Here is a 26,167-nt window from a genome sequence, read left to right as displayed (position 1 = left end):
ATGTTATTTAGTAGCTAATTATGAAAATAATGTTGATGTACTGCTTTTACATGTAAAATGGAAATTGGTTACAGTGGGATTGAACCACGAATGACTGTTTGTAAAGTGTATGCTCTAACCACTACACTATTTCAATATGGCTTATGTTGGATGTCTCTTGCTATTTAACTTCTTCTGCTGCTTAAGCTGGGCTAAGCATAGCTAAGCAACAGACACACCCACGCAGCTATGCTTAAACTTTATTGCATGTCTAAAAAAATGTATCGGTTGTGTTTTTTTATTTGTACCCTTCAGAATCTCCATGCTAATGCTGAATCCGTTATTCTGTCGACTTTCTGCTTTGTGGGACGATTGTCCCTTTTGGCTTTGTCCACATTCCTTATTCTGATGGGTTGGGAGGTATCCGGTATGTGCTTATGCTACATCTGTTATTCTAACCACTTTTGTCTTGGTAGGGACAATTGTCCCTTATGTCTTTGACCAGATTTGTTATCCTGATGGGTTGGGGGTGGTATGAGCATTCTCGCTAGTTTTAAATTGCTGACAGGCAATTCTGGAGTGCAGGGAGCATATGTATTGTGAGACCTCTGCTCTCAGACATGCCCCATGTGCTCGTACACAGCTCCGTGTCCGTTTAACAGCTCAGCAGCGTGCCTTCATGAATATGCAAGGCACGCTGTCATGCTGTACGGGAATGGTCCCTGCCATACAGAAATAACTTATTCCTGCAAGGCTGCCTCCTGAATCCAGGGGTATGACTTTTGTTCTGTGGACCTGTTATTGATTGATGTATTTTGCTGGATTGGTAATGTAGTCTATTTGAAACGTAAATAAAATTATTAACACACGCCCTCTGCACTGGATTTTCTGACAGTCAAGGTAGTGATAGTTGAGCATATATTCCTGGCTGCTTAATGGAGTAATAATATATGGGTAAAAAAGTGACAGCTTGTAAATATGCCATCCTTTATGTGGTCAGTGAGAATACGTCTGAATTTTCTGTTTAAGGAGTGGTTATGAATGTCAATAAGACGAGAGTGGCAGAGTTTTGGGCAGACTTGGGAAATATGGTAGTAGCAGGCCTAGCTATGAATGTATGTGTGGAGTGTAGTTGGTATGGTGTGTTCCATATAGCATATCTGTAGCTGGGGTGGGGGTGGGGGATGTATAATTGCAAATTGTTTTGTAAACTAGACTGAGGAGAAGAGAATTTGCACGTTTTTCTACCAAAACCCATTTGGTTTGTTGAAATGTGATGCTGTGGTATTCAGTATGAGGTGGAAGTAGGTAAGTGATCTGCCTATATTCAGATTCTGTTAAGCACATAAGCTAGCTGTTGGGCTTAACATACATACCACAATATGCATTCATCCACCTCCCCCTTGGCAAACACAATATATACCATTCACACTGGTCAGCACATATGAGCTGTGAAATGCTCAGCTGCTGTGAGGAGCAGAACACTGTGTATGTATCCCTGGCTTTGAATTCCTGTTATGTAGCACAATTACCTGGTTTAACTCACATGCACACCATGTCCCAAGTGGTATGCCTTTCAACTTTGCTTACATATCAGCATTACACCAACAGCACTACTAGATAGGGGCCAAGGGTACTAGCTGCTAGTACAAGGGTCTAGGGAATTACTAAAGGGGTGGTGAATACCGCACAATGTGGCTGGGCTAATATATGCCTTTGGGCAGATAGCCCAGTACCAACCTATGAACCTATGAACCTATGAACCTATGAACCTATACTATCATAACTCAGTAACATTCTCTGTACTCACTTAAGAAGTGTGAAAAGGCCTTGGGCTGATTGATTGTAAACATTTAAAATGAATGTTATTTCAAATAAAATATATTTCAAAACATCACTGAATGAAATGCTTTATGTGTGGCACAAATCTTCCATGAACTAAGCTATAGGAACCATACTAACCAGTGTAATTAGCACATCAGTTCCTGCACCATCAGGAAAAGAGCATCCCTTTGCAATAAACATTTATTACAAATCTATTTTGAACAAAAATGTTTCAACATCATTTGAAGTAATTGTTTTCTGTGTGGAACAATCCTTCCATTCATAGGCTATCTGCACCATACTAACTAATGTGATTATCACCACAGTCCATGCAGTAAATCACTTTTGGCTAACTGTGCATTATCTCAAGTGGGTCAATGAATAAGTCAGTATCTTCTGTGGGTAAACCTTGACCCATTATGTAAGGCTTTTATGAGTCCTGTCCTTAGTCAGTGTCATTATCTTTCAGTGCAGTAAGTAACATCGAGACCATCCATCATTGTATATTCATTCTCTATCATGTCCACAGACCATGATATAACCTCAAAGGCTATTCACTGTCTCACAAATGACAGTATTTCAAACCCACCCATGTGAGGAGCTTCACCATCACAGACCCTAACTATAAATACGAACTCTGAGATCACACTACAGTGGGAAAAGTGAGACAAGGAAGTGTTGGCCAACTAGTTACTTTCCTCGGCTCACAGGATCGATGAAGTGCATTTTCAATGGGGTGGCGTTTCAATGCTTTGCATTGAATTCAATGGTTATTCCTTTCAATGATTAACCATAGGCCCTAGCTTCCTCTGATGGCAACAAACAAGTCCATCCCATTACAAAATTAAGATGTCAGCAGTAAAAGAGGAACATGGACCAATGTCATCTTCAGATCATTCAGCTAAGTACACCTTTTCTGTGTAGAAAATACAGCATTAATTTGGTACAGACACACACTAACAGCATGCATTTTAAAGATGGTTCTATTTTATATCACATCCTTTAACTCTGAACCATGCATGCACCATATATACCAGGGTCACTAATCTGTGCTATATAATATTACAGCTATTGCAAGCAAATATTCTATACCATAGACCTGGTTGCCATTGATATTTAAAAAATATACCATACAGTCATGTAAGTATTCATCTCCAATGCAGTTTGCTGGATAACAACTCAACATAAAATACAGCAAATTTAAATTGAAAGCCATTATGTAATTGCAAATAAAAAGGACAGCTTTCTCTTTGCAAATATGTTAGTAGTCCACATTTATTAACTAACAAGGATGACATCTTCCAGGATACATGCTTTAGGGAAGCTGAAGTAGCTGGCTTTAGAGGGGCCAAGGGTATTTTTCCTGACACATACCTGAGATCCGCTATAAGAAAGGCTTCCCTTTTCAGAGGTCTAAGTTACAAGGCTGGCTTTAGAAACTGTTTTACTAATGGCTGCCAGTAGATGGGTTGATCCATATCACTTTAGGCTGTGATAGCAGAAGCGGGAACTTTTAAATATTGGTTCCCCATAGGTACCAAAGGAAAAATTGCTTCCATTTTCCTGGGTAGGATTGTCTTATGCTTGGGAGCATAGCCTCCATCTTAACATTGAACACATCCTTCAAAAACATGTGCCTAGGTGGGAGCACCCAAGCTGTGAATCTCGTTGCAGTCATTCACATCCTTTAAAAACATGTGCCTAGGTGGGATGAGGGTTAGATCACCAAAGCTGTGCGTCTCGGTGCAGTCATTTACATCCTTTAAAAACATGTGCCTAGGTGAGATGAGGATTAGAGATCCTGAGTTGTTAGTCTCGGTGAAGTCATTGACATCCTTTAAAAACATCTTCATTGGTAGGATGAGGGTTAGAGCACCCAAGCCATTAGTCTCGATGCAGTTATTCACATCATTTAAAAATATGTGCCTAGGTGGGTGAGGGTTAGAGCACCCAAGCTGTGAGTCTCGGTGCAGTTATTCACATCCTTTAAAAACATGTGCCTAGGTTGCATGAGGGTTAGACCACCCAAGCTGTGTCTCGGTGAAATCATTCACATCCTATAAAAACATAGCCTATGTGGGAAGAGGGTTAGAGTACCCAATTTGTGACTCTCAGTGCAGTCATTCACATCCTTTATAAACATGTGCCTTAGTAGGATGAGGGTTAGGGCACCCAAGCTGTGAGAGTAGATGAAGTCATTGACATCCTTTAAAACCATCTACCTAGGTGAGATGAGGGTTAGATCACCCAAGCGGTGAGTCTCAGTGCAGTCATTCACATCCTTTAAAAACGTGCCTAGGTGGGATGAGGGTTAGAGCACCCAAGCTGGGCATCTCGGTAGAGTCATTCACATCCTTTACAAACATGTCCCTAGGTGGGATGAGGGTTAGATCACCAAGCTGTGAGTCTAGGTGCAGTCATTTACATCCTTTAAAAACATATGGCTAGGTGTGATGAGGGTTAGAGCACCAAAGATGTGAATCTTGGTGCAGGCATTCACATCTTTTAAAAACATGTGCCTAGGTGTGATGAGGGTTAGAACACCAAAGCTGAGAGTCTCGGTGCAGTCATTCACATCCTTTAAAAACATGTGTCTAGGTAGGACGAGGGTTAGGCCACCCAAGCTGTGAGTCTGGGTGCAGTCTTTCACATCCTTTAAAAACATGTGCCTACTTGGGCAGAGGGTTAGAGCACTCAAGCTGTCAGTCTTGGTGCAGTCATTCACATCCTTAACAAACATATCCCTAGGTGAGATGAGGGTTAGATCACCCATGCTGCGAGTCTAGGTGCAGTCATTCACATCCTATAAAGACATGTGCCTAGGTGGGATGAGGATTAGAGCACCTAAGCTGTGAGTCTCAGTGCAGTCATTCACATCCTTTAAAAACATGTGGCTTCTTGGGATGAGGGTTAGAGCACCCAAGCTGTGAGTCTTGGTGCAGCCATTCACATCCTTAACAAACATATCCCTAGGTGGGATGAGGGTTAGATCACCCATAATGCAAGTCCTGGTGCAATCATTCACAACCTTTAAAAACATGTGCCTAGGTGGAATGAGGGTTAGAGCACCAAGCTGTGAGACACAATGCTGTCATTCACATCCTTTAAAAACATGTGCCTGGGTGGGATTAGTGTTAGCACACCCAAGCTGTAAGCCGTGGTGCAGTCATTCACATTCTTTAAAAACATGTGCCTACGTAGGATGAGGGTAGAGCATCCAAGCTGTGACTCTCAGTGCAAACATTCACATCCTTTAAAAATATGTGCCTACTTGGGATGAGGGTTAGAGCACCCAAGTTGTGAATCTCGGTGCAGTAATTCACATCCTTTTAAAACATGTGCCTAGGTGGGATGAGGGTTAGAGCACCCAAGCTGTGAGTCTCGATGCAGTCATTCACATCCTTTACAAACATATCCCTAGGTAGAATGAAGGTTTGAGCACCCAAGCTATGAGTCTGGGTGCAGTAATTCACAACCTTTTAAAATCATGTGCCTAGGTGGGATGAGGGTTAGATCACCCATGCTGTGAATCTAGGTGCAGTAATTCACATCCTTTAAAAACATGTGCCTACTTGGGATTAGGGTTAGAGCAACCAAGCTGGGAATCACGGTGCAGTGATTCACATCCTTTTAAGACATTTGTCTAGGTGTGATGAGGGTTAGAGCATCCAAGCTGTGAGTCTCAGTGCAGTCATTCACATACTTTAAAAACATGTGCCTAGGTGGGATGAGGGTAGAGCACCCAAGCTGAAACTCTCATTGCAGTCATCCACATCCTTTAAACACATGTGCCTACTTAGGCTGAGGGTTAGAGCGCCCAATCTGTGAGTCTCGGTGCAGTCATTCACATCCTTAATAAACATATCACTAGGTGGGATGAGGGTTAGATCACCCATGCTGCGAGTTTAGGTGCAGTCATTCACATCCTACAAAAATATGTGCATAGGTGGGATGAGGATTAGAGCACCTAAGCTGTGAGTCTCATTGCGGTCATTCACATCCTTTAAAAACATGTGCCTACTTGGGATGAGGGTTAGGTCACCCAAGCTGAGAGTCTCGGTGCTGTCATTCACATCTTTTAAAAACATGTGCCTAGGTGGGATGAAGGTAAGACTGCACAAGCTGAGAGTCTCGGTGCAGTCATTCACATCCTTTAAAATCATGTGCCTATGTGGGATGAAGGTTAGAACACCCAAGCTGTGAGTCTTGGTGCAGTCATTTACATCCTTTACAAACATATCCCTAGGAAGGATGAAGGTTAGAGCACCCAGCTGCGAGTCTAGGTGTAGTCATTCACATCCATTACAAACATGAGACTTGGTGGGATGTGGATTAGAGCACCTAAGCTGTGAGTCTCAGTGCAGTCATTTACAACCTTTAAACACATGATCTGTGGAGGAAGAGGGTTAGATCACCCATGCTGTAACTCTAGGTGCAGTCATTCATATCCTTAAAAACATGTGGCTAGGTGGGATGAGGGTAAGAGCACACTAGCTGTGAGTCTCAGTGCAGTCATCCACATCCGTTAAAAATATGTGCCTAGGTGGGATGAGGGTAGAGCACCCAAGCTGTGACACTCAGTGCAGTCATTCACATCCTTTAAAAATATGTGCCTAATTGGGATGAGGATTAGAGCACCCAAGCTGGGAATCTCAGTGCAGTAATTCACATCCTTTTAAAACATGTGCCTAGGTGAGATGAGGTTTAGAGCACCCAAGCTGTGAGTCTTGGTGCAGTCATTCACATCCTTTAAAAACATGTGCCTAGGTGGGATGAGGGTAGAGCATCCAAGCTGTGACTCTCAGTGCAAACATTCACATCCTTTAAAAATATGTGCCTACTTGGGATGAGGGTTAGAGCACCCAAGTTGTGAATCTCGGTGCAGTAATTCACATCCTTTTAAAACATGTGCCTAGGTGGGATGAGGGTTAGAGCACCCAAGCTGTGAGTCTCGATGCAGTCATTCACATCCTTTACAAACATATCCCTAGGTAGAATGAAGGTTTGAGCACCCAAGCTATGAGTCTGGGTGCAGTAATTCACATCCTTTAAAAACATGTGCCTAGGTGGGATGAGGGTTAGATCACCCATGCTGTGAATCTAGGTGCAGTAATTCACATCCTTTAAAAACATGTGCCTAATTTGGATTAGGGTTAGAGCAACCAAGCTGGGAATCTCGGTGCAGTGATTCACATCCTTTTAAGACGTTTGTCTAGGTGTGATGAGGGTTAGAGCACCCAAGCTGTGAGTCTCAGTGCAGTCATTCACATCCTTTAAAAACATGTGCCTAGGTGGGATGAGGGTAGAGCACCCAAGCTGAAACTCTCATTGCAGTCATCCACATCCTTTAAACACATGTGCCTACTTAGGTTGAGGGTTAGAGCGCCCAATCTGTGAGTCTCGGTGCAGTCATTCACATCCTTAACAAACATATCACTAGGTGGGATGAGGGTTAGATCACCCATGCTGCGAGTTTAGGTGCAGTCATTCACATCCTACAAAAATATGTGCATAGGTGGGATGAGGATTAGAGCACCTAAGCTGTGAGTCTCATTGCGGTCATTCACATCCTTTAAAAACATGTGCCTACTTGGGATGAGGGTTAGGTCACCCAAGCTGAGAGTCTCGGTGCTGTCATTCACATCTTTTAAAAACATGTGCCTAGGTGGGATGAAGGTAAGACTGCACAAGCTGAGAGTCTCGGTGCAGTCATTCACATCCTTTAAAATCATGTGCCTATGTGGGATGAAGGTTAGAGCACCCAAGCTGTGAGTCTTGGTGCAGTCATTTACATCCTTTACAAACATATCCCTAGGAAGGATGAAGGTTAGAGCACCCAAGCTGCGAGTCTAGGTGTAGTCATTCACATCCATTACAAACATGTGACTAGGTGGGATGTGGATTAGAGCACCTAAGCTGTGAGTCTCAGTGCAGTCATTTACAACCTCTAAACACATGAGCTGTGGAGGAAGAGGGTTAAATCACCCATGCTATAACTCTAGGTGCAGTCATTCACATCCTTAAAAACATGTGGCTAGGTGGGATGAGGGTAAGAGCACACTAGCTGTGAGTCTCAGTGCAGTCATCCACATCCGTTAAAAATATGTGCCTAGGTGGGATGAGGGTAGAGCACCCAAGCTGTGACTCTCAGTGCAGTCATTCACATCCTTTAAAAATATGTGCCTAATTGGGATGAGGGTTAGAGCACCCAAGCTGTGAATCTCAGTGCAGTAATTCACATCCTTTTAAAACATGTGCCTAGGTGAGATGAGGTTTAGAGCACCCAAGCTGTGAGTCTTGGTGAAGTCATTCACATCCTTTAAAAACATGTGCCTAGGTGGGATGAGGGTAGAGCACTCACGCTGTGAGTCTCAGTGCAGTCATTCACATCCTTTAAAAACATGTGCCTTCTTGGTATTAGGGTTAGAGCACCCAAGTTGTGAATCTTGGTGCAGTAATTCACATCCTTTTAAAACATGTGACTAGGTGGGATGAGGTTTAGAGCACCCAAGCTGTGAGTCTCGTGCAGTCATTCACATCCTTTACAAACATATCCCTAGGTAGAATGAAGGTTTGAGCACCCAAGCTATGAGTCTGGGTGCAGTAATTCACATCCTTTAAAAACATGTGCCTAGGTGGGATGAGGGTTAGATCACCCATGCTGTGAATATAGGTGCAGTCATTCACATCCTTTAAAAACATGTGCCTAGGTGGGATGAGGGTAGAGCACCCAAGCTGAAACTCTCATTGCAGTCATCCACATCCTGTAAACACATGTGCCTACTTAGGCTGAGGGTTAGAGCGCCCAATCTGTGAGTCTCGGTGCAGTCATTCACATCCTTAACAAACATATCACTAGGTGGGATGAGGGTTAGATCACCCATGCTGCGAGTTTAGGTGCAGTCATTCACATCCTACAAAAACATGTGCATAGGTGGGATGAGGATTAGAGCACCTAAGCTGTGAGTCTCATTGCAGTCATTCACATCCTTTAAAAACACGTGCCTACTTGGGATGAGGGTTAGAGCACCCAAGCTGTGAGTCTCGGTGCAGTCATTCACATCCTTAACAAACTTATCCCTAGGTGGGATGAGGGTTAGACCACCCATGCTGCAAGTCTAGGTGCAGTCATTCACATCCTTTAGAAACATGTGCCTAGGTGGGATGAGGACTAGAGCACCTAAGCTGTGAGTCTCAGTGCAGTCATTCACATCCCTTAAAAACATGTGCCTTGGTGGAATGAGGGTTAGAGCACCAAGCAGTGAGTTTCAATGCAGTCATTCACATCCTTTAAAAACATGTGCCTGGGTGGGATGAGTGTTAGCCCACCCAAGCTGTGAGTCACGGTGCATTCATTCACATTCTTTAAAAACATGTGCCTATGTAGGATGAGGGTTGGATCACCCATGCTGCGGGTCTAGGTGTAGTCATTCACATCCTTTAAAAATATGTGCCTGGGTGAGGTGAGGGTTAGAGAACCCAAGCTGTGAGTCTTGGTGCAGTCATTCATATCACTTAAAACATGTGCCTAGGTGAGATGAAGGTAAGATTGCATTAGCTGAGAGTCTCGGTGCAGTCATTCACATCCGTTAAAAATATGTGCCTAGGTGGGATGAGGGTAGAGCACCCAAGCTGTGACTCTCAGTGCAGTCATTCACATCCTTTAAAAATATGTACCTAATTGGGATGAGGGTTAGAGCACCCAAGCTGTGAATCTCAGTGCAGTAATTCACATCCTTTTAAAACATGTGCCTAGGTGAGATGAGGTTTAGAGCACCCAAGCTGTGAGTCTTGGTGAAGTCATTCACATCCTTTAAAAACATGTGCCTAGGTGGGATGAGGGTAGAGCACTCACGCTGTGAGTCTCAGTGCAGTCATTCACATCCTTTAAAAACATGTGCCTTCTTGGTATTAGGGTTAGAGCACCCAAGTTGTGAATCTTGGTGCAGTAATTCACATCCTTTTAAAACATGTGACTAGGTGGGATGAGGTTTAGAGCACCCAAGCTGTGAGTCTCGGTGCAGTCATTCACATCCTTTACAAACATATCCCTAGGTAGAATGAAGGTTTGAGCACCCAAGCTATGAGTCTGGGTGCAGTAATTCACATCCTTTAAAAACATGTGCCTAGGTGGGATGAGGGTTAGATCACCCATGCTGTGAATATAGGTGCAGTCATTCACATCCTTTAAAAACATGTGCCTAGGTGGGATGAGGGTAGAGCACCCAAGCTGAAACTCTCATTGCAGTCATCCACATCCTGTAAACACATGTGCCTACTTAGGCTGAGGGTTAGAGCGCCCAATCTGTGAGTCTCGGTGCAGTCATTCACATCCTTAACAAACATATCACTAGGTGGGATGAGGGTTAGATCACCCATGCTGCGAGTTTAGGTGCAGTCATTCACATCCTACAAAAACATGTGCATAGGTGGGATGAGGATTAGAGCACCTAAGCTGTGAGTCTCATTGCAGTCATTCACATCCTTTAAAAACATGTGCCTACTTGGGATGAGGGTTAGAGCACCCAAGCTGTGAGTCTCGGTGCAGTCATTCACATCCTTAACAAACTTATCCCTAGGTGGGATGAGGGTTAGACCACCCATGCTGCAAGTCTAGGTGCAGTCATTCACATCCTTTAGAAACATGTGCCTAGGTGGGATGAGGACTAGAGCACCTAAGCTGTGAGTCTCAGTGCAGTCATTCACATCCCTTAAAAACATGTGCCTTGGTGGAATGAGGGTTAGAGCACCAAGCAGTGAGTTTCAATGCAGTCATTCACATCCTTTAAAAACATGTGCCTGGGTGGGATGAGTGTTAGCCCACCCAAGCTGTGAGTCGCGGTGCATTCATTCACATTCTTTAAAAACATGTGCCTATGTAGGATGAGGGTTGGATCACCCATGCTGCGGGTCTAGGTGTAGTTATTCACATCCTTTAAAAATATGTGCCTGGGTGAGGTGAGGGTTAGAGAACCCAAGCTGTGAGTCTTGGTGCAGTCATTCATATCACTTAAAACATGTGCCTAGGTGAGATGAAGGTAAGATTGCATTAGCTGAGAGTCTCGGTGCAGTCATTCACATCCTTTAAGATCATGTGCCTAGGTGGGATGAAGGTTAGAGCACCCAAGCAGTGAGTCTAGGTGCAGTCATTCATATCCTTTAAAAACATGTTCCTAGGTGGGATGAGGGTTGGATCAACCATGCTGCGGGTCTAGGTGTAGTCATTCACATCCTTTAAAAATATGTGCCTACTTGGGATGAGGTTTAGAGCACTCAAGTTGGGAATCTTGGTGAAGTAATTCACATCCTTTTAAAACATGTGCCAAGTGGGATGAGGGTTAGAGCACCAAAGCTGTGAGTCTTGGTGCAGTCATTCACATCCTTTAAAAACATGTGCCTAGGTGGGATGAGGGTAGAGCACCCAAGCTGTGACTCTCAGTGCAGTCATTCACATCCTTTAAAAATATGTGTCTACTTGGGATGAGCGTTAGAGCACCCAAGCTGGGAATCTCAGTGCAGTAATTCACATCCTTTTAAAACATGTGCCTACGTGGGATGAGGTTAGAGCACCCAAGCTGTGAGTCTCGGTGCAGTCATTCACATCCTTTACAAACATATCCCTAGGTGGGATGAAGGTTAAAGCACCCAAGCTGTGAGTCTAGGTGCAGTCATTCACATCCTTTATAAACATGTCCCTAGGTGGGATGAAGGTTAGAGCACCCAAGCTGTGAGTCTTGGTGCAGTCATTCACATCCTTTAAAACATGCTCCTAGATGGGATGAGGATTAGATCACCCATGCTGTGAGTCTAGGGGCAGTTATTCACATACTTTAAAAACATGTGCCAGGGTGAGATGAGGAATAGAGCACCTAAGTTGTGAGTCTCAGTGCAGTTATTCACATCCTTTAAAATCATGTGCCTTTGTGGGATAAGGGTTAGAGTACCCAACTGTGAGTCTCAATGCAATCATTCACATCCTTTAAAAACATGAGCTGGGGGGTGGGAAGAGAGTTAGATCACCCATGCTGTGACTCTAGGTGCAGTCATTCACATCCTTTAAAAACATGTGCCTAGGTGGTATGAGGATTAGAGCACCAAAGCTGTGAGTCTCATTGCAGTCATTCACATCCTTTAAAAACATTTGCCTAGGTGGGATAAGAGTTAGAGCACCCACGCTGTAAGCATAGGTTCAGTCATTCACATCCTTTAAAAACATGTGCCTAGGTGTGATGAGGGTTAGAGCACCAAAGCTGTGAGTCTCGGTGCAGTCATTCACATTGTTAAAAAACATATGCCTAGGTGGGATGAGGGTTAGATCGCCCAAGCTGTGAATCTCAGTGCAGTATTTCACATCCTTTTAAAACATGTGCCTAGGTGGGATGTGGGTTACAGCACCCATGCTGTGAGTCTTGGTACAGTCATTCACATCTTTTAAAAACATGTACCTAGGTGGGATGAGGGTAGAGCACCCAAGCTGTGGCACTCAGTACAGTCATTCACATCCTTTAAAAACATGTGCCTTCCTGGAATGAGGGTTACAGCACCCAAGCTGGGAATCTCGGTACAGTAATTCACATCCTTTTAAAACATGTGCCTAGGTGGGATGAGGGTAGAGCACTCAAGCTGTGACTCTCAGTGCAGTCATTCACATCCTTTAAAAACATGTGCCTACTTGGGCTGAGGGTTAGTGCACCCAAGCTGTGAGTCTCGGTGCAGTCATTCACATCTTTAAGAAATATATCCCTAGGTGGGATGAGGGTTAGATCACCCATGCTGCGAGTATAGGTGCAGTCATTCACATCCAATAAAAACACGTGCCTAGATGGGATGAGGATTAGAGCACCTAAACTGTGAGTCTCAGTGCAGTAATTCACATTCTTTAAAAATATGTGCCTACTTGGTATGAGGGTTAGAGCACCCAAGCTGTGAGTCTCTGTGCAGTCATTCACATCCATAACAAACATATCCCTAGGTGGGATGAGGGTTAGATCACCCATGCTGCGAGTCTAGGTGCAGTCATTCACATCCTTTAAAAATATGTGCCTGATTGGGATGAGGTTTAGAGCACCCAAGTTGGGAATCTCAGTGAAGTAATTCACATCCTTTTAAAACATGTGCCAAGTGGGATGAGGGTTAGAGTACACAAGTGGTGAGTCTCAATGCAGTCATTCACATCCTTTAAAAATGTGCCTAGGTGGGATGAGGGTTAGAGCACACAAGTTGTGAGCCTCAGTGCAGTCATCCACATCCTTTAAAAACATGTGCCTGGGTGGGAAGAATGTTAGCCCACCCAAGCTGTGAGTCCTGGTGCAGTCATTCACATTCTTTAAAAACATATGCATATAAAGGATGAGGATTATGTCCCCCAAGCTGAGAGTCTCTGTGCTGTCATTCACGTCTTTTAAAAACATGTGCCTAGGTGGGGTGAGGGTTAGAGAACCTAAGGTGTGAGTCTAGGTGCAGTAATTCACATACTTTAAAAACATGTGCCAAGTGGGATGAAGGTTAGATCACCCATGCTGCAAGTCTAGGTGCAGTCATTCACATCATTTAAAAACATGTGCCTAGGTGGGATGAGGATTAGAGCACATAGGCTGTGAGTCTCAGTGCAGTTATTCAAATTCTTTAAAAACATGTGCCTACTTGGGATGAGGGTTAGAGCACCTAAGCTGGGAATCTTGGTGCAGTAATTCACATCCTTTAAAACATGCTCCTAGGTGGGATGAGGGTTAGATCACCCATACTGCGAGTCTAGGTGCAGTTATTCACATCCTTTAATAACATGTGCCTGGGTGGGATGAAAAATAGAGCACCTAAGCTGTGAGTCTCAGTGCAGTCATTCACAGCCTTTAAAATCATGTGCCTTGGTGAGATGAGGGTTAGAGTACCCAACTGTGAGTCTCAATGCAATCATTCATATCTTTTAAAAACATGAGTTGGGGGGGAAGAGGGTTAGATCACCCATGCTGTGACTCTAGGTGCAGTCATTCACATCCTTTAAAAAAATGTGCCTATGTGGGATGAGGATTAGAGCACCTAGGCTGTGAGTCTCAGTGCAGTTATTCAAATCCTTTAAAAACATGTGCCTAGGTGGGATGAGGATTAGAGCACCTAAGCTGTGAGTCTCATTGCAGTCATTCACATCCTTTAAAAACATGTGCCTAGGTGGGATGAGAGTTAGAGCACCCAAGCTGTAAGCGTAGGTTCAGTCATTCACATCCTTTAAAAACATGTGCCTAGTTGGGATGAGGGTTAGATCATTAAGCTGTGAGTCTAGGTGCAGTGATTCACATTCTTTAAAAACATGTGCCTAGGTGGGATGAGGGTTAGATCACCAAAGCTGTGAGTCTCAGTGCAGGCATTCACATCCTATAAAAACATGTGCCTAGGTGTGATGAGGGTTAGAGCACCAAAGCTGTGAGTCTCGGTGCAGTAATTCACATTGTTAAAAAACATATGCCTAGGTGGGATGAGGGTTAGATCGCCCAAGCTGTGAATCTCGGTGCAGTATTTCGCATCGTTTTAAAACATGTGCCTAGTTGGGATGAGGGTAGAGCACCCTAGCTGTGACACTCAGTGCAGTCATTCACATCCTTTAAAAACACGTGCCTTCCTTTAATGAGGGTTAGAGCATCCAAGCTGGGAATCTCGGTGCAATCATTCACATCCTTTAAAAATATGTGCCTTGGTGGGATGAGGGTAGAGCACCCAAGCTGTGGCTCTCAGTGCAGTCATTCACATCCTTTAAAAATATGTGTCTACTTGGGATGAGGGGTAGAGCACCCAAGCTGGGAATCTCGGTGCAGTAATTCACATCCTTTTAAAACATGTGCTTAGGTGGGATGAGGTTAGAGCACCCAAGCTGTGAGTCTCGGTGCAGTCATTCACATCCTTTACAAACATATCCCTAGGTGGGATGAAGGTTAAAGCACCCAAGCTGTGAGTCTAGGTGCAGTCATTCACATCCTTTATAAACATGTCCCTAGGTGGGGTGAAGGTTAGAGCACCCAAGCTGTGAGTCTTGGTGCAGTCATTCACATCCTTTAAAACATGCTCCTAGATGGGATGAGGATTAGATCACCCATGCTATGAGTCTAGGGGCAGTTATTCACATACTTTAAAAACATGTGCCAGGGTGAGATGAGGAATAGAGCACCTAAGTTGTGAGTCTCAGTGCAATCATTTACATCCTTTAAAATCATGTGCCTTGGTGGGATGAGGGTTAGAGTACCCAACTGTGAGTCTCAATGCAATCATTCACATCCTTTAAAAACATGAGCTGGGGGGTGGGAAGAGAGTTAGATCACCCATGCTGTGACTCTAGGTGCAGTCATTCACATCCTTTAAAAACATGTGCCTAGGTGGGATGAGGATTAGAGCACCAAAGCTGTGAGTCTCATTGCAGTCATTCACATCCTTTAAAAACATTTGCCTAGGTGGGATAAGAGTTAGAGCACCCAAGCTGTAAGCATAGGTTCAGTCATTCACATCCTTTAAAAACATGTGCCTAGGCATGAAGAGGTTAGAGCACCAAAGCTGTGAGTCTCGGTGCAGTCATTCACATTGTTAAAAACATATGCCTAGGTGGGATGAGGGTTAGATCCCAAGCTGTGAATCTCAGTGCAGTATTTCACATCCTTTTAAAACATGTGCCTAGGTGAGATGTGGGTTACAGCACCCATGCTGTGAGTCTTGGTGCAGTCATTCACATCTTTTAAAAACATGTGCCTAGGTGGGATGAGGGTAGAGCACCCAAGCTGTGACACTCAGTACAGTCATTCACATCCTTTAAAAACATGTGCCTTCCTGGATTGAGGGTTAGAGCACCCAAGCTGGGAATCTCGGTACAGTAATTCACATCCTTTTAAAACATGTGCCTTGGTGGGATGAGGGTAGAGCACTCAAGCTGTGACTCTCAGTGCAGTCATTCACATCCTTTAAAAACATGTGCCTACTTGGGATGAGGGTTAGTGCACCCAAACTGTGAGTCTCGGTGCAGTCATTCACATCTTTAAGAAATATATCCCTAGGTGGGATGAGGGTTAGATCACCCATGCTGTGAGTATAGGTGCAGTCATTCACATCCAATAAAAACACGTGCCTAGATGGGATGAGGATTAGAGCACCTAAACTGTGAGTCTCAGTGCAGTCATTCACATCCTTTAAAAATATGTGCCTACTTGGGATGAGGGTTAGAGCACCCAAGCTGTGAGTCTCTGTGCAGTCATTCACATCCATAACAAACATATCCCTAGGTGGGATGAGGGTTAGATCACCCATGCTGCGAGTCTAGGTGCAGTCATTCACATCCTTTAAAATATGTAGATACTTGGGATGAGGTTTAGAGCACCCAAGTTGGGAATCTCGGTGAAGTAATTCACATCCTTTTAAAACATGTGCCAAGTGGGATGAGGATTAGAGCACACAAGCGGTGAGTCTCAATGCAGTCATTCACATCCTTTAAAAATGTGCCTAGGTGGGATGAGGGTTGGAGCACACAAGTTGTGAGCCTCAGTGCAGTCATCCACATCCTTTAAAAACATGTGCCTGGGTGGGAAGAATGTTAGCCCACCCAAGCTGTGAGTCCTGGTGCAGTCATTCACATTCTTTAAAAACATATGCCTACATAGGATGAGGGTTATGTCCCCCAAGCTGAGAGTCTCAGTGCTGTCATTCACGTCTTTTAAAAACATGTGCCGAGGTGGGGTGAGGGTTAGAGAACCTACGGTGTGAGTCTAGGTGCAGTAATTCACATACTTTAAAAACATGTGCCAAGTGGGATGAGGGTTAGATCAACCATGCTGTGAGTCTAGGTGCAGTCATTCACATCGTTTAAAAACATGTGCCTAGGTGGGATGAGGATTAGAGCACATAGGCTGTGAGTCTCAGTGCAGTTATTCAAATTCTTTAAAAACATGTGCCTACTTGGGATGAGGGTTAGAGCACCTAAGCTGGGAATCTTGGTGGAGTAATTCACATCCTTTTAAAACATGTGCCTAGGTGGGATGAGGGTTTGAGCACCCAAGATGTGAGTCTCAGTGCAGTCATTCACATCCTTTACAAACATGTCCCTGGGTGGGATGAAGGTTAGAGCACCCAAGCTGTGAGTCTTGGTGCAGTCATTCGCATCCTTTAAAACATGCTCCTAGGTGGGATGAGGGTTAGATCACCCATGCTGTGAGTCTAGGTGCAGTTATTCACATCCTTTAAAAACATGTGCCTGGGTGGGATGAGAAATAGAGCACCTAAGCTGTGAGTGTCAGTGCAGTCATTCACATCCTTTAAAATCATGTGCCTTGGTGGGATGAGGGTTAGAGTACCCAACTGTGAGTCTCAATGCAATCATTCATATCTTTTAAAAACATGAGCTGGGGGGGAAGAGGGTTAGATCACCCATGCTGTGACTCTAGGTGCAGTCATTCACATCCTTTAAAAACATGTGCCGTTGTGGGATGAGGATTAGAGCACCTAGGCTGTGAGTCTCAGTGCAGTTATTCAAATCCTTTAAAAACATGTGCCTAGGTGGGATGAGGATTAGAGCACCTAAGCTGTGAGTCTCATTGCAGTCATTCACATCCTTTAAAAACATGTGCCTAGGTGGGATGAGAGTTAGAGCACCCAAGCTGTAAGCATAGGTTCAGTCATTCACATCCTTTAAAAACATGTGCCTAGTTGGGATGAGGGTTAGATCATTAAGCTGTGAGTCTAGGTGCAGTGATTCACATTCTTTAAAAACATGTGCCTAGGTGGGATGAGGGTTAGATCACCAAAGCTGTGAGTCTCAGTGCAGGCATTCACATCCTATAAAAACATGTGCCTAGGTGTGATGAGGGTTAGAGCACCAAAGCTGTGAGTCTCGGTGCAGTAATTCACATTGTTAAAAAACATATGCCTAGGTGGGATGAGGGTTAGATCACCCAAGCTGTGAATCTCGGTGCAGTATTTCACATCCTTTTAAAACATGTGCCTAGTTGGGATGAGGGTAGAGCACCCTAGCTGTGACACTCAGTGCAGTCATTCACATCCTTTAATAACATGTGCCTTCCTGGAATGAGGGTTAGAGCACCCAAGCTGGGAATCTCGGTACAGTAATTCACATCCTTTTAAAGCATGTGCCTAGGTGGGATGAAGGTTAGAGCACCCAAGCTGTGAGTCTCAGTGTAGTCATTCACATCCTTTATATACACGTGCCTAAGTAGGATGAGGGTTAGAGCACCCAAGATGTGTGTGTAGGTGCAGTCATTCACATTCTTTAAAAGCATGTTTCTAGGTGGGATGAAGGTTAAAGCACCCAAGCTGTGAGTCTAGGTGCAGTCATTCACATCCTTTATAAACATGTCCCTAGGTGGGGTGAAGGTTAGAGCACCCAAGCTGTGAGTCTTGGTGCAGTCATTCACATCCTTTAAAACATGCTCCTAGATGGGATGAGGATTAGATCACCCATGCTATGAGTCTAGGGGCAGTTATTCACATACTTTAAAAACATGTGCCAGGGTGAGATGAGGAATAGAGCACCTAAGTTGTGAGTCTCAGTGCAGTCATTCACATCCTTTAAAATCATGTGCCTTGGTGGGATGAGGGTTAGAGTACCCAACTGTGAGTCTCAATGCAATCATTCACATCCTTTAAAAACATGAGCTGGGGGGTGGGAAGAGAGTTAGATCACCCATGCTGTGACTCTAGGTGCAGTCATTCACATCCTTTAAAAACATGTGCCTAGGTGGGATGAGGATTAGAGCACCAAAGCTGTGAGTCTCATTGCAGTCATTCACATCCTTTAAAAACATTTGCCTAGGTGGGATAAGAGTTAGAGCACCCAAGCTGTAAGCATAGGTTCAGTCATTCACATCCTTTAAAAACATGTGCCTAGGCATGAAGAGGGTTAGAGCACCAAAGCTGTGAGTCTCGGTGCAGTCATTCACATTGTTAAAAAACATATGCCTAGGTGGGATGAGGGTTAGATCGCCCAAGCTGTGAATCTCAGTGCAGTATTTCACATCCTTTTAAAACATGTGCCTAGGTGAGATGTGGGTTACAGCACCCATGCTGTGAGTCTTGGTGCAGTCATTCACATCTTTTAAAAACATGTGCCTAGGTGGGATGAGGGTAGAGCACCCAAGCTGTGACACTCAGTACAGTCATTCACATCCTTTAAAAACATGTGCCTTCCTGGATTGAGGGTTAGAGCACCCAAGCTGGGAATCTCGGTACAGTAATTCACATCCTTTTAAAACATGTGCCTTGGTGGGATGAGGGTAGAGCACTCAAGCTGTGACTCTCAGTGCAGTCATTCACATCCTTTAAAAACATGTGCCTACTTGGGATGAGGGTTAGTGCACCCAAACTGTGAGTCTCGGTGCAGTCATTCACATCTTTAAGAAATATATCCCTAGGTGGGATGAGGGTTAGATCACCCATGCTGTGAGTATAGGTGCAGTCATTCACATCCAATAAAAACACGTGCCTAGATGGGATGAGGATTAGAGCACCTAAACTGTGAGTCTCAATGCAGTCATTCACATCCTTTAAAAATATGTGCCTACTTGGGATGAGGGTTAGAGCACCCAAGCTGTGAGTCTCTGTGCAGTCATTCACATCCATAACAAACATATCCCTAGGTGGGATGAGGGTTAGATCACCCATGCTGCGAGTCTAGGTGCAGTCATTCACATCCTTTAAAAATATGTAGATACTTGGGATGAGGTTTAGAGCACCCAAGTTGGGAATCTCGGTGAAGTAATTCACATCCTTTTAAAACATGTGCCAAGTGGGATGAGGATTAGAGCACACAAGCGGTGAGTCTCAATGCAGTCATTCACATCCTTTAAAAATGTGCCTAGGTGGGATGAGGGTTGGAGCACACAAGTTGTGAGCCTCAGTGCAGTCATCCACATCCTTTAAAAACATGTGCCTGGGTGGGAAGAATGTTAGCCCACCCAAGCTGTGAGTCCTGGTGCAGTCATTCACATTCTTTAAAAACATATGCCTACATAGGATGAGGGTTATGTCCCCCAAGCTGAGAGTCTCAGTGCTGTCATTCACATCTTTTAAAAACATGTGCCTAGGTGGGGTGAGGGTTAGAGAACCTACGGTGTGAGTCTAGGTGCAGTAATTCACATACTTTAAAAACATGTGCCAAGTGGGATGAGGGTTAGATCAACCATGCTGTGAGTCTAGGTGCAGTCATTCACATTGTTTAAAAACATGTGCCTAGGTGGGATGAGGATTAGAGCACATAGGCTGTGAGTCTCAGTGCAGTTATTCAAATTCTTTAAAAACATGTGCCTACTTGGGATGAGGGTTAGAGCACCTAAGCTGGGAATCTTGGTGGAGTAATTCACATCCTTTTAAAACATGTGCCTAGGTGGGATGAGGGTTTGAGCACCCAAGATGTGAGTCTCAGTGCAGTCATTCACATCCTTTACAAACATGTCCCTGGGTGGGATGAAGGTTAGAGCACCCAAGCTGTGAGTCTTGGTGCAGTCATTCACATCCTTTAAAACATGCTCCTAGGTGGGATGAGGGTTAGATCACCCATGCTGTGAGTCTAGGTGCAGTTATTCACATCCTTTAAAAACATGTGCCTGGGTGGGATGAGAAATAGAGCACCTAAGCTGTGAGTGTCAGTGCAGTCATTCACATCCTTTAAAATCATGTGCCTTGGTGGGATGAGGGTTAGAGTACCCAACTGTGAGTCTCAATGCAATCATTCATATCTTTTAAAAACATGAGCTGGGGGGGAAGAGGGTTAGATCACCCATGCTGTGACTCTAGGTGCAGTCATTCACATCCTTTAAAAACATGTGCCGTTGTGGGATGAGGATTAGAGCACCTAGGCTGTGAGTCTCAGTGCAGTTATTCAAATCCTTTAAAAACATGTGCCTAGGTGGGATGAGGATTAGAGCACCTAAGCTGTGAGTCTCATTGCAGTCATTCACATCCTTTAAAAACATGTGCCTAGGTGGGATGAGAGTTAGAGCACCCAAGCTGTAAGCATAGGTTCAGTCATTCACATCCTTTAAAAACATGTGCCTAGTTGGGATGAGGGTTAGATCATTAAGCTGTGAGTCTAGGTACAGTGATTCACATTCTTTAAAAACATGTGCCTAGGTGGGATGAGGGTTAGATCACCAAAGCTGTGAGTCTCAGTGCAGGCATTCACATCCTATAAAAACATGTGCCTAGGTGTGATGAGGGTTAGAGCACCAAAGCTGTGAGTCTCGGTGCAGTAATTCACATTGTTAAAAAACATATGCCTAGGTGGGATGAGGGTTAGATCACCCAAGCTGTGAATCTCGGTGCAGTATTTCACATCCTTTTAAAACATGTGCCTAGTTGGGATGAGGGTAGAGCACCCTAGCTGTGACACTCAGTGCAGTCATTCACATCCTTTAATAACATGTGCCTTCCTGGAATGAGGGTTAGAGCACCCAAGCTGGGAATCTCGGTACAGTAATTCACATCCTTTTAAAGCATGTGCCTAGGTGGGATGAAGGTTAGAGCACCCAAGCTGTGAGTCTCAGTGTAGTCATTCACATCCTTTATATACACGTGCCTAAGTAGGATGAGGGTTAGAGCACCCAAGCTGTGTGTGTAGGTGCAGTCATTCACATTCTTTAAAAGCATGTTTCTAGGTGGAATGAGGGTTAGATCACCCATGCTGTGAGTCTAGGTGCAGTCATTAACATCCTTTAAAAACATGTGCCTTGGTGGGATGGGATTTAGAGCACCTGTGCTGTGAGAATCTTTTAAAAACATGTGTCTTGGTAGGATGAGGGTTAGAGCACCAAGCAGTGAGTCTCAATGCAGTCATTCATAATGTTTAAAAACATGACCTGTGGAGAAGAGGGTTAGATCATCCATGCTGTGACTTTAGGTGCAGTCATTCACATCCTTAAAAACACATGTTTAGGTGGGATGAGGGTTAGAGCATGCAAGCTATGAGTCTCAGTGCACTCATCCACATCCTTTAAAAACATGTGCATGGGTAGGATGAGGGTTAGTTCACCAAAGCTGTGAGTCTCATTGCTGTCATTCGCATATTTTAAAAACATGTTCCTAGGAGGGATCAGGGTTAGAGAACCCAAGCTGTGAGTCTCAGAACAATCACTCACATCCTTTAAAGATATGTGTCTACTTGGGATAAGGGTTAGAGCACCCAAGCTGGGAAGCTCGGTGCAGTCATTTACATCCTTTAAAAATATTTACCTAGGTGGGATGAAGGTTAGGACACTAAAGCTGTCAGTCTAATTGGAGTTATTCATATCCTTTAAAAATATGTGCCTACTTGGGATGAGGGTTAGAGGACCCAAGCTGGGAATCTCGGTGCAGTAATTCACATCCTTTAAAAACATGTGCCTAGGGGGGATGAGTATTATAGGTTCATAGGCTGGTACTAGGCTATCAGCCTTAGGACCTATACAAGCCTAGCCATAACAATTCCCTGGCTATTTCTTCCCACACTATTTACTTCCCTGGACCCCTGTCTAGCAGGGCAACTGATGTGATCCCTGAGGTGAATTTCCTTTCTCCCATCCAATCATCAAGGTTCCTTTTGAAGAGGGCCAAAGAGACACTCTGCTTGACATGTGTGGGCAATCTATTCCAGAGTCTGGGGAGTCTCTGGGTCAAGAACCTACCCTTCCAGCATGTTTTGTTTATTGTGATGACAAGGTTTAGATCCCTGGAGCATGTGGCTCTGAGGGATTGGGATTTCTTTAAGTGTAGCATGTCCAACAGCTCTGGGTTTGACATGGTCTTGTATGTTAAGCAGAGATCGCCTCTGAGTAAATGAGATGCGACAGAGTATAGCTGGAGTTTTTTTAGGCGGTCAGCATAGGGCATCTGCTTTAGGCCTGTGATTCTTTTAGTGAGGTATTTTTGCGGCCTTTCCAGTTGTTGCAGATGTCTTGAGAGGTACATACCAAATGGGGCGTTATATTCTATAATGGGTCTAATGAGGGATGAGTACAGTGGGTCAATGGCCTCCTTTTTTTTGGATGAAAAGCCCTTAGTGATGATGTGTGCCACATAGAAGCATTTCCTGACTATTGTGGCGATGTGGTCATCGAAGGTGATACCACTGTCCACCTGTGTCCCTAAGTCTCTTATCACACTTTCAGTGTTTAGTGTACTGCCACCTATATGGTAATTCACGGGTACATGTTTTTTCCCAAAGGGGATAACTATACATTTCTTGGTATTGAGCTTGAGACCATGGCTCTGGCACCAAGAATCTGTTTCTGTAAGGCCCTTTTGTAGAGTATCCACATCATTTTGGGATTTAATAATGGCTCCCAGTTTGCAGTCATCTGCGAACTTTGTTAGCCAGAGTCCCTTAGTGTTGGCCTATACTTCAGAGAAGTAGATGCCAAACAAGAGCGGTCCCAGGACTGAACCCTGAGGTACTCCACTTGTCACTTGTCTGGAGCTGGATTTGGAGTCAGATACTTTTACAGTGTGGGTTCTGTGAGTAAGCCATTTAGCAACCCATTGGGTGACGTAGGGATTAATGCCCAGCTTAGTAAGTTTATCTATGATTCCAGAGTGGGGGTGGTGTCAAAGGCCTTGGCAAGGTCTAGATAGGCTGTGTGGACCACCTTACCCTTGTCCATGGCTCTGGAGACTGATGCAAAGAAGTCAATCAGGTTCAGGAGACAAGATCGGCCCTTCACGAACCCAAACTGGGTGGGGTCCAGTGTTTGAAGGTTGCCAATGTCTTTGTTTATATGTTCCATGATAATACGCTCCATAGCCTTGCATGTAAGGCTCGTTAGACTGATGCAACAGTAGTTTCTGGGATCCAAGGTGGCTCCACCCTTGTGGAGTGGGATAACTGTAGCTCTCCGCCACTCAGTGGGCATGAAACCTGAGGTGAGGCAATGATTAAACATGACACTTAGGTGAGGTGCCAGTTCATATTGTAGTTCATGTAGTACACATCCTGGGATGTCATCTGGTCCCATGGATGCTGTATTCTTAGCTATGGAGAGTGTGTTTTTTACCTGTGTGGCCGTTATTACCAGAATTTGGCAATCTTCCGGTATTGAGATGGGCCATTTAGGGGGTGAGAGGGGGGTGAAGATGGCACTGAATTGATCTGCCAGGATATTGGCAATATCCTTGGGATCAATATATTTAATGCCATTCTGTTTTAGCTTAGAGCAGATATGAGCATTGCCATTTAGATTATTGACATAGTTATAGAATGCCTTGTGGTTGTTTTTGGAATCTTTGGCAATTTTATTTTCGTAACTAGCTTTGGAGGATTTTATGAGGGATCTCAGTTTCTTACTGAGGCTGGTAAGGGAGTTTTTTGCATCCTGGGATTTTCCTCTTTTCTGCAACAGTTTCTTCCTTTTGTTGTAAATTTTGTTTATGGCAGGGGACCACCAGACTGGCTTCCTTTTTTTGGATGAGAGCATCTTGGTTCTATTTGGGATAGCACAATTCATGCATGAGTGGATGTGCTTGTACAATGCCTTAGTGTAGGATTCAGCAGTTGAACTTTCAGTTCCCATCTGCATGGGTGTCATGAAGTTTGACACTTCTGACTTGAGTAGCATGAAGTTGGCTTTGGAGAAGTTTTTTATGGAGGTTTCCTTACTGGTGGGGGTGGGATGTGGATGTTAAGGGTGATTAGCTTATGGTCAGTCCTGACTAACGAGGGGGTGACCATAGGTGTGGAGCATCAATTTCCCATGTTGGTAATGATCAGGTCTAGGATATTGGAGCCCCTGGTTGGACTATGGATTAGTTGATCCAGGGCGTTGGAATTTATGAATTCCAAGAACAGTTGGGCAAAGGTGTTGGTACATGAGTAGTTTTCCCAGTTAATGGCAGGGTAGTTAAAATCACCCAGTAGTAGGGTGTTTGGTTCTATCTTAATATTTTCCAGTATGTTTAGAAAGGTGTAGTGAGAATCTTGGGGTATGGAGGGGGATCTGTAGCAAGCTACAGTTTGGATTGCAGTCTTACCTAGTGTTAGTTGCACCTGGAGAATTTCAGATGCATTGTGTTGGGCAACTAGCCTGGTAGTGTGAATATCCTTGGTGAATATTGACACTCCTCCACCTTTAGTGTTTCGGTCCTGGTTTGGTGGCCGAAAAGTGTGGTAAGAGTTGTAGCCTGGCATTGCAGGAGTGCTCTCTGGAGCCTTGAAAAACGTCTCAGTTACTGCACAAATATCGATGTTCTCCATTTTTACGAGTGCCTCGAGAGAGTGCATTTTGAGGTTTAGACTTCTAGCATTGAGTAGTATTATCTTCAGATTTTGCATGCTTGTACCTGTTATGATGGTGGTTTTGTCCTTTGAACTTTGCATAAAAAAGGCACTATAGGGGTGGCAAGAGCCTTAGCCAGTAATCTGAATCCCAGGGGTGACAGGTGCAGACCATCTGTGGCAAAGCACCGTGATCTGTCGATCATGTCATCCCAGGCAGACAGATACTGGATCCCCTTTGAAAGACACCAAATGCTTAGCAAATTGTTGAAGTCAATCATTTTGTCCTTATATTGTGGTATCATTCTGGGTGAAGGCAGGATGCTACTTACGGCTAGGGTCATACCTGCCTGGGCCACATGAACTGAGAGCTCTTCCCTGTCTCTTTTCATGTAGTCCAGTCTAAGCTGTGAGTCTCAGTGCAGTCATTCACATCCTTTAAAAACATAAGCTGGGGGGAAGAGGGTTAGATCACCCATGCTGTGACTCAAGGTGCAGTCATTCACAGCCTTTAAAAACATGTGCATAGGTATTATGAGAGTTAGAGCATGCAAGCTATGAGCCTCAGTGTAGTCATCCATATCATTAAAATATGCCTGGGTGGGATGAGGGTTTGTCCACCCAAGCTCTGAGTCGCAATGTAGTTATTCACATGCTTTAAAAACATGTGCCTAAGTGGGATGAAGGTAAGACTGCACAAGCCGAGAGTCTCTGTGCAGTCATTCACAACCTTTAAAATAATATGCCAATGTCGGATGAGGGTTAGAGCACCCAAGCTGTGAGTCTAGGTGCAGTCATTCACATCCTTTAAAAATATGTGCCTAGGTGGGATGAAGGTTAGGACACCAAAGCTGTGAGTCTAGGTGCAGTTATTCACATCCTGTAAAAATATGTGCCTACTTGGGATGAAGGTTAGAGCACCCAAGCTGGGAATCTCGGTGCAGTAATTCACATTCTTTTAAAACATGTGCCTAGGTGGGATGAGGGTTAGAGCACCCAAGCTGTGATTCTCGGTGCAGTCATTCACATGCTTTAAAAACATGTGCCTTGGTGGGATGTGGGTAGAGCACCCAAGCTGTGACTCTCAGTGCAGTCATTCACATACTTTAAAAACATGTGCCTACTTGGGATGAGAGTTAGAGC

This window comes from Protopterus annectens, chromosome 3.part1, assembly GCF_019279795.1.
Source record: "Protopterus annectens isolate FY-2018-M chromosome 3.part1, PAN1.0, whole genome shotgun sequence".
Classification (NCBI taxonomy): domain Eukaryota; kingdom Metazoa; phylum Chordata; order Ceratodontiformes; family Protopteridae; genus Protopterus; species Protopterus annectens.
The sequence above is the reverse complement of the archived record's forward strand: the minus strand, read 5'-3'. Positions refer to the sequence as shown.